The sequence below is a fragment of the Microcebus murinus genome, chromosome 17, assembly GCF_040939455.1.
Source record: "Microcebus murinus isolate Inina chromosome 17, M.murinus_Inina_mat1.0, whole genome shotgun sequence".
Lineage (NCBI taxonomy): Eukaryota > Metazoa > Chordata > Mammalia > Primates > Cheirogaleidae > Microcebus > Microcebus murinus.
The window spans coordinates 60,977,945-60,987,311 of record NC_134120.1 but is presented as its reverse complement, the minus strand read 5'-3'; the positions used below and the strand labels follow the sequence as shown (position 1 = coordinate 60,987,311).

The following is a 9,367-nucleotide window of genomic DNA, read 5'->3' as shown; positions in this document are numbered from 1 at the left end:
AAATGCAATAATAGAGATAAGAGACACTTTTTAAAAATAATGAATCCGGCCGGGCGCTGTGGCTCACGCCTGTAATCCTAGCTCTTGGGAGGCCGAGGCGGGCGGATTGCTCAAGGTCAGGAGTTCAAAACCAGCCTGAGCAAGAGCGAGACCCCGTCTCTACTATAAATAGAAAGAAATTAATTGGCCAACTGATATATATATAAAAAATTAGCGGGGCATGGTGGCGCATGCCTGCAGTCCCAGCTACCCGGGAGGCTGAGGCAGAAGGATCACTCGAGCCCAGGAGTTTGAAGTTGCTGTGAGCTAGGCTGACGCCACGGCACTCACTCTAGCCTGGGCAACAAACCGAGACTCTGTCTCAAAAAAAAAAAAAAAAAAATGAATCCGAAGAGAAAAGTAAAAGGAGGCCTGTGGAGCAGGTCTGGGTGTGACTCCGGATGCCCGAACATCAGGTGCCACCACCAAAGATTCCTACGTGTAGCCCATAGAACCCCAAAAGCAACGGGACGAGTTCTGGTCACATACTCCCTCAAAATGACATCCAGGCCTTCTTCTGGAACTCCCTCCCCTCTCAGACTCTCAAGGTTTCCTCCAGCGTGTCGGCTCCCACAGAGCAGACCTTTGGTCTGAGACCTGACTGTCCAGAAGCCACGCATGCTGCCGCGTGGCGGCGGTGTCACGGCTCGGGACAAGAGGAGGCCCCACGGTGCGGGCTGGGGCGCCAGGCACCGCGGCGGGCGCTGAGGGTGGGGGTCACCCCCACCCCGGGCCGCCCCCGCACTCCCAGAAACGCGACAGAACCAGAGGCAAAAAAAAAAAAAAAAAAGAAGAAGCCTACGGCACCCGGTATTCCCGGGCGGTCTCCCATCCAAGTTCTAACCAGGCCCGACCCTGCTTAGCTTCCGAGACCAGACGGGATCGGGCGCGTTCGGGGTGGTGTGGTCGTGGACGGCGGAGGGCGCCCCTGCCCCGCTCGAGAAGCCGAGCCTCTCTGCGCTTCCCCGCCGCCTCCTCCCGCCCCAGGCCCCGCGCCGGGCCGGGCCTGTTGAGTTCGCCGGCCGGGTCCCGTGGGCTCCGAGGGACGGGGTGACAGGCGGGGCGGGCAGGGAGCGGCGGGCCGGGGTTGGGGGCTGTCTCTCTATACACACACACTCACACTCACACTCACTCACTCACTCACACTCACACAAGATGCGCCTCCACGGCTGGACCCGCCAAGGTGGAGACCTTCCAGCCCCCCTCCTCTCCTCGCCTGGCCTCCTTCACCTCCCCGCCCCCCACCCCCAGCGCGCCTCCGGGGCCGCTGACTGCGCACGGGCGGGTGGGCGGGGCGGGGCGCTCGCCCTTTGACCCCAGCCAGGGGCCGCCCTCCCCCACAACCCCTTTCAGCTGTGCCCCCCACCCTGTGGCCCCGCGGCCGCCTATTCCCCCGGGCCAGGGCTGGGGCACAGCGCACGGGGGAGGGGAGCCAGTGTATGGGGCGTCTCTCTCTCTCTCGGGATGTGTCCCATGGGTGGGGTGGGGTGGCGTGGTCTGTGGGGCGCTGAAGAAATCAGTCCCCTCCATCTCCTCCCTCTGGAAAACACCCAAGCCCTTGGAGAACTGCCCGCACCGCTACCGTGGGGGCCGGGACCCTCCTCTGTGTCCTCCTGTGGCCCAGTCCAAGGGGCCTGGGCCTGGCCGGGGCTGCATTGGACCCCAACCACCCTGGCGTGTGGACTCGCTAAAAATCGGCGATTAGATATTGGATTCCAGCGTCATTGAGGTCATTTCACTAATGAGTGCACCGCAAAGAGTTTCCTAATCCATCTGTGAGGGTGGCAACCGAAAGAGAATTTTAGAGCCGACAGAATAGGCGAGGAAAGGCATAGGAGATTTCCACACCCAGTAAGGAAGCCTTTCCCGAAATGGAAGAAAGAAAGGAGCAAACAGAGACACCGGTAGCCCCCCGCCCGGATGAGAGTCTGCCCCTGAGAGAAAGTACCCTGACCAGGTTCTCCCGTGGGTGGGTGGCGAGCTAGCGGCATTCAGAAGAGCGAGGCCCGCAGTCTGTGCAGAAGACACCTGCACTCGGGTGTGTGTGGCGGCACAATTCACAAGCAGCTCCAGATGTTAATCCAAGGAGAAGCCAGGGAGTTCCCAACGCCCCAGGTGTCCTCAGCCCACGACTGGCTGCTGTGGGAATGCGAAGCCCGGCTCCTTGTCTCAGAGCGGGGCAACCAGGAGGTGTGATGTCCACCCCGGGGTTCCCAGGAGGATCAGGCTGAAGCTGGGACTTGGCCTCAAAGTGTCCCCTCGCATGGCCACCCCCTTCCCCTTCCTGCTCCTCTACTCCTGGTGCCCCTCCATCCAGGGGCCAGACCTTAAAGAGTCACCCGCAAGAGAATCCTGGTCCCAAAGGAGCCTTCTGGGGGACCCGTGCTGAGAGAGGTTGTGGGCATGGCCCGCTGGGGCTCTGCCCGACCCAGGGCTGAGAGATGCAACCTCCCAGCTCTGGGTCCCTGCAGGAAGTGTTGGCAAGCACAGGGCCAGTCCTCCAAAGGCCCAGGTGCAGGGAGCCCAGGCCAAGCAGCCTGTGGAAGAAGCCACATGCTGTGCCACCCCGGGGAACACGACTGCAGGCCACGGCCCTTCCCACCTCCTCCTCCTCCTCCTCCTCCTCCTCCTCCCACCCCGCCCCCGCCCCCGCCCCCACATGGCACAGGGCCCAGAGACACCTCAGACACTTGCTACCCAAAGTGCAAAGGGCATCAGTTGCTCCTCCAAACCCCCCCCAGCCCAGCAGACCGCATTGTCCAGCCAGCCCCCGGGCCTCCCTGGGGTGCCCAGCACAAAAGTGCAGACACCCACCGGACCCTCAATCTCAGTTTTCGGATGTTTTTGCCACTCTAAGGACCCGCAGGCCAGCTGGGCCTTCTGGCAGGACAGAGAGCCCCGGAATCCGACGTGGAGAGCTGGGTGTACGTCCCCACGAGGAGGCGGTCCCCACCTCCGCGGCTATCCCCTTGCGGGGAGCGGCAGCCGTGGGGCCTCAGAGAAGACACCAGGCTGGGCCCCCACGGCACAGCGGGAGCACGTCCCCCGCAGGCCACTTAGCCACGGCGGCCAGCCGGCGGACGGTTGGGTTGCGCGAGACGCTGCGGCCGCCCTGCTACCGGGTTCCTGGGAGGGCGTCCTGGAACCAGCGTCCACACCAAGCCCTTGGAAGGCCCAGGCGACGGAGGAGCCCCGTCAGGCAGGGGCCGAGGACGGTGACGGCCCGGGCGGGGAGGAGCGTGTCAGGCAGGGGCAGAGGACGGTGACAGGTGACAGGCCGGGCGGGAAGGAGTCAGTCAGGCAGGGGCCGTGGAGGAGACGGGCTGGGTAAGGGTTAGGGTTAGAGTCAGGGCACAAGTCACAATCGCAAAGACCTGGAAGCCACCCGAGTGCCCATCGACCCACGAGTGGGTAAATAAAATGTGGCGCGTGGACACCACGGAGTGCTATTCGGCTATGAGGAGCAGCGGTGAGGGGGCACCTCTCGTGGTTCTCCTGGCCAGAGCTGGAACCCGTTCCAGTAAGCCAAGTATCCCAAGAATGGACACACGAGCACCACGTGCTCGCGCTCACCAGCAAATGGGTACGAACCGATGGACACCTAAGTGGACACAGAGGAATCACCTTCTTCGGGTGGGTGTCGGGCGGGTGGGGGGAGGGGATGGGCATACACATCCATTAGGAATGGGGTGGGTGCGCACCGACTGGGGGATGGGCGCACTTGAAGCTCTGACCCGAGGGGGGAGGCTGGGAGAGGGCAACGCACCCGACCTTAACATTGGTGCCCCCACAATATGCTGGAGCAACATGAGAGGTAAATGAATAAGAACACGGGGGGGGGAGGGGGGCACGGGCAACACATGTCACCTTAAAACTTGGACTCCCATCATCTGCTTGAAAAGAGAGAGAAAAGAAAATGCAATAATAGAGATAAGAGACACTTTTTAAAAATAATGAATCCGGCCGGGCGCTGTGGCTCACGCCTGTAATCCTAGCTCTTGGGAGGCCGAGGCGGGCGGATTGCTCAAGGTCAGGAGTTCAAAACCAGCCTGAGCAAGAGCGAGACCCCGTCTCTACTATAAATAGAAAGAAATTAATTGGCCAACTGATATATATATAAAAAATTAGCGGGGCATGGTGGCGCATGCCTGCAGTCCCAGCTACCCGGGAGGCTGAGGCAGAAGGATCACTCGAGCCCAGGAGTTTGAAGTTGCTGTGAGCTAGGCTGACGCCACGGCACTCACTCTAGCCTGGGCAACAAACCGAGACTCTGTCTCAAAAAAAAAAAAAAAAAAATGAATCCGAAGAGAAAAGTAAAAGGAGGCCTGTGGAGCAGGTCTGGGTGTGACTCCGGATGCCCGAACATCAGGTGCCACCACCAAAGATTCCTACGTGTAGCCCATAGAACCCCAAAAGCAACGGGACGAGTTCTGGTCACATACTCCCTCAAAATGACATCCAGGCCTTCTTCTGGAACTCCCTCCCCTCTCAGACTCTCAAGGTTTCCTCCAGCGTGTCGGCTCCCACAGAGCAGACCTTTGGTCTGAGACCTGACTGTCCAGAAGCCACGCATGCTGCCGCGTGGCGGCGGTGTCACGGCTCGGGACAAGAGGAGGCCCCACGGTGCGGGCTGGGGCGCCAGGCACCGCGGCGGGCGCTGAGGGTGGGGGTCACCCCCACCCCGGGCCGCCCCCGCACTCCCAGAAACGCGACAGAACCAGAGGCAAAAAAAAAAAAAAAAAGAAGAAGAAGCCTACGGCACCCGGTATTCCCGGGCGGTCTCCCATCCAAGTTCTAACCAGGCCCGACCCTGCTTAGCTTCCGAGACCAGACGGGATCGGGCGCGTTCGGGGTGGTGTGGTCCTGGACGGCGGAGGGCGCCCCTGCCCCGCTCGAGAAGCCGAGCCTCTCTGCGCTTCCCCGCCGCCTCCTCCCGCCCCAGGCCCCGCGCCGGGCCGGGCCTGTTGAGTTCGCCGGCCAGGTCCCGTGGGCTCCGAGGGACGGGGTGACAGGCGGGGCGGGCAGGGAGCGGCGGGCCGGGGTTGGGGGCTGTCTCTCTATACACACACACTCACACTCACACTCACTCACTCACTCACACTCACACAAGATGCGCCTCCACGGCTGGACCCGCCAAGGTGGAGACCTTCCAGCCCCCCTCCTCTCCTCGCCTGGCCTCCTTCACCTCCCCGCCCCCCACCCCCAGCGCGCCTCCGGGGCCGCTGACTGCGCACGGGCGGGTGGGCGGGGCGGGGCGCTCGCCCTTTGACCCCAGCCAGGGGCCGCCCTCCCCCACAACCCCTTTCAGCTGTGCCCCCCACCCTGTGGCCCCGCGGCCGCCTATTCCCCCGGGCCAGGGCTGGGGCACAGCGCACGGGGGAGGGGAGCCAGTGTATGGGGCGTCTCTCTCTCTCTCGGGATGTGTCCCATGGGTGGGGTGGGGTGGCGTGGTCTGTGGGGCGCTGAAGAAATCAGTCCCCTCCATCTCCTCCCTCTGGAAAACACCCAAGCCCTTGGAGAACTGCCCGCACCGCTACCGTGGGGGCCGGGACCCTCCTCTGTGTCCTCCTGTGGCCCAGTCCAAGGGGCCTGGGCCTGGCCGGGGCTGCATTGGACCCCAACCACCCTGGCGTGTGGACTCGCTAAAAATCGGCGATTAGATATTGGATTCCAGCGTCATTGAGGTCATTTCACTAATGAGTGCACCGCAAAGAGTTTCCTAATCCATCTGTGAGGGTGGCAACCGAAAGAGAATTTTAGAGCCGACAGAATAGGCGAGGAAAGGCATAGGAGATTTCCACACCCAGTAAGGAAGCCTTTCCCGAAATGGAAGAAAGAAAGGAGCAAACAGAGACACCGGTAGCCCCCCGCCCGGATGAGAGTCTGCCCCTGAGAGAAAGTACCCTGACCAGGTTCTCCCGTGGGTGGGTGGCGAGCTAGCGGCATTCAGAAGAGCGAGGCCCGCAGTCTGTGCAGAAGACACCTGCACTCGGGTGTGTGTGGCGGCACAATTCACAAGCAGCTCCAGATGTTAATCCAAGGAGAAGCCAGGGAGTTCCCAACGCCCCAGGTGTCCTCAGCCCACGACTGGCTGCTGTGGGAATGCGAAGCCCGGCTCCTTGTCTCAGAGCGGGGCAACCAGGAGGTGTGATGTCCACCCCGGGGTTCCCAGGAGGATCAGGCTGAAGCTGGGACTTGGCCTCAAAGTGTCCCCTCGCATGGCCACCCCCTTCCCCTTCCTGCTCCTCTACTCCTGGTGCCCCTCCATCCAGGGGCCAGACCTTAAAGAGTCACCCGCAAGAGAATCCTGGTCCCAAAGGAGCCTTCTGGGGGACCCGTGCTGAGAGAGGTTGTGGGCATGGCCCGCTGGGGCTCTGCCCGACCCAGGGCTGAGAGATGCAACCTCCCAGCTCTGGGTCCCTGCAGGAAGTGTTGGCAAGCACAGGGCCAGTCCTCCAAAGGCCCAGGTGCAGGGAGCCCAGGCCAAGCAGCCTGTGGAAGAAGCCACATGCTGTGCCACCCCGGGGAACACGACTGCAGGCCACGGCCCTTCCCACCTCCTCCTCCTCCTCCTCCTCCTCCTCCTCCCACCCCGCCCCCGCCCCCGCCCCCACATGGCACAGGGCCCAGAGACACCTCAGACACTTGCTACCCAAAGTGCAAAGGGCATCAGTTGCTCCTCCAAACCCCCCCCAGCCCAGCAGACCGCATTGTCCAGCCAGCCCCCGGGCCTCCCTGGGGTGCCCAGCACAAAAGTGCAGACACCCACCGGACCCTCAATCTCAGTTTTCGGATGTTTTTGCCACTCTAAGGACCCGCAGGCCAGCTGGGCCTTCTGGCAGGACAGAGAGCCCCGGAATCCGACGTGGAGAGCTGGGTGTACGTCCCCACGAGGAGGCGGTCCCCACCTCCGCGGCTATCCCCTTGCGGGGAGCGGCAGCCGTGGGGCCTCAGAGAAGACACCAGGCTGGGCCCCCACGGCACAGCGGGAGCACGTCCCCCGCAGGCCACTTAGCCACGGCGGCCAGCCGGCGGACGGTTGGGTTGCGCGAGACGCTGCGGCCGCCCTGCTACCGGGTTCCTGGGAGGGCGTCCTGGAACCAGCGTCCACACCAAGCCCTTGGAAGGCCCAGGCGACGGAGGAGCCCCGTCAGGCAGGGGCCGAGGACGGTGACGGCCCGGGCGGGGAGGAGCGTGTCAGGCAGGGGCAGAGGACGGTGACAGGTGACAGGCCGGGCGGGAAGGAGTCAGTCAGGCAGGGGCCGTGGAGGAGACGGGCTGGGTAAGGGTTAGGGTTAGAGTCAGGGCACAAGTCACAATCGCAAAGACCTGGAAGCCACCCGAGTGCCCATCGACCCACGAGTGGGTAAATAAAATGTGGCGCGTGGACACCACGGAGTGCTATTCGGCTATGAGGAGCAGCGGTGAGGGGGCACCTCTCGTGGTTCTCCTGGCCAGAGCTGGAACCCGTTCCAGTAAGCCAAGTATCCCAAGAATGGACACACGAGCACCACGTGCTCGCGCTCACCAGCAAATGGGTACGAACCGATGGACACCTAAGTGGACACAGAGGAATCACCTTCTTCGGGTGGGTGTCGGGCGGGTGGGGGGAGGGGATGGGCATACACATCCATTAGGAATGGGGTGGGTGCGCACCGACTGGGGGATGGGCGCACTTGAAGCTCTGACCCGAGGGGGGAGGCTGGGAGAGGGCAACGCACCCGACCTTAACATTGGTGCCCCCACAATATGCTGGAGCAACATGAGAGGTAAATGAATAAGAACACGGGGGGGGGGAGGGGGGCACGGGCAACACATGTCACCTTAAAACTTGGACTCCCATCATCTGCTTGAAAAGAGAGAGAAAAGAAAATGCAATAATAGAGATAAGAGACACTTTTTAAAAATAATGAATCCGGCCGGGCGCTGTGGCTCACGCCTGTAATCCTAGCTCTTGGGAGGCCGAGGCGGGCGGATTGCTCAAGGTCAGGAGTTCAAAACCAGCCTGAGCAAGAGCGAGACCCCGTCTCTACTATAAATAGAAAGAAATTAATTGGCCAACTGATATATATATAAAAAATTAGCGGGGCATGGTGGCGCATGCCTGCAGTCCCAGCTACCCGGGAGGCTGAGGCAGAAGGATCACTCGAGCCCAGGAGTTTGAAGTTGCTGTGAGCTAGGCTGACGCCACGGCACTCACTCTAGCCTGGGCAACAAACCGAGACTCTGTCTCAAAAAAAAAAAAAAAAAAATGAATCCGAAGAGAAAAGTAAAAGGAGGCCTGTGGAGCAGGTCTGGGTGTGACTCCGGATGCCCGAACATCAGGTGCCACCACCAAAGATTCCTACGTGTAGCCCATAGAACCCCAAAAGCAACGGGACGAGTTCTGGTCACATACTCCCTCAAAATGACATCCAGGCCTTCTTCTGGAACTCCCTCCCCTCTCAGACTCTCAAGGTTTCCTCCAGCGTGTCGGCTCCCACAGAGCAGACCTTTGGTCTGAGACCTGACTGTCCAGAAGCCACGCATGCTGCCGCGTGGCGGCGGTGTCACGGCTCGGGACAAGAGGAGGCCCCACGGTGCGGGCTGGGGCGCCAGGCACCGCGGCGGGCGCTGAGGGTGGGGGTCACCCCCACCCCGGGCCGCCCCCGCACTCCCAGAAACGCGACAGAACCAGAGGCAAAAAAAAAAAAAAAAAGAAGAAGAAGCCTACGGCACCCGGTATTCCCGGGCGGTCTCCCATCCAAGTTCTAACCAGGCCCGACCCTGCTTAGCTTCCGAGACCAGACGGGATCGGGCGCGTTCGGGGTGGTGTGGTCCTGGACGGCGGAGGGCGCCCCTGCCCCGCTCGAGAAGCCGAGCCTCTCTGCGCTTCCCCGCCGCCTCCTCCCGCCCCAGGCCCCGCGCCGGGCCGGGCCTGTTGAGTTCGCCGGCCGGGTCCCGTGGGCTCCGAGGGACGGGGTGACAGGCGGGGCGGGCAGGGAGCGGCGGGCCGGGGTTGGGGGCTGTCTCTCTATACACACACACTCACACTCACACTCACTCACTCACTCACACTCACACAAGATGCGCCTCCACGGCTGGACCCGCCAAGGTGGAGACCTTCCAGCCCCCCTCCTCTCCTCGCCTGGCCTCCTTCACCTCCCCGCCCCCCACCCCCAGCGCGCCTCCGGGGCCGCTGACTGCGCACGGGCGGGTGGGCGGGGCGGGGCGCTCGCCCTTTGACCCCAGCCAGGGGCCGCCCTCCCCCACAACCCCTTTCAGCTGTGCCCCCCACCCTGTGGCCCCGCGGCCGCCTATTCCCCCGGGCCAGGGCTGGGGCACAGCG

The 9,367-nt window shown here is 62.6% G+C and overlaps 3 pseudogenes; all 3 read right to left on the bottom strand.

Annotated features, from left to right (window-relative positions):
• Positions 1–834: 834 nt before the first annotated feature.
• LOC142861712 (uncharacterized) lies at positions 835–953 on the bottom strand (annotated as a pseudogene).
• A 3,836-nt stretch (positions 954–4,789) lies between these two features.
• On the bottom strand, positions 4,790–4,908 carry LOC142861719 (uncharacterized; annotated as a pseudogene).
• A 3,837-nt stretch (positions 4,909–8,745) lies between these two features.
• On the bottom strand, positions 8,746–8,864 carry LOC142861718 (uncharacterized; annotated as a pseudogene).
• Between the last annotated feature and the right edge of the window lie 503 nt (positions 8,865–9,367).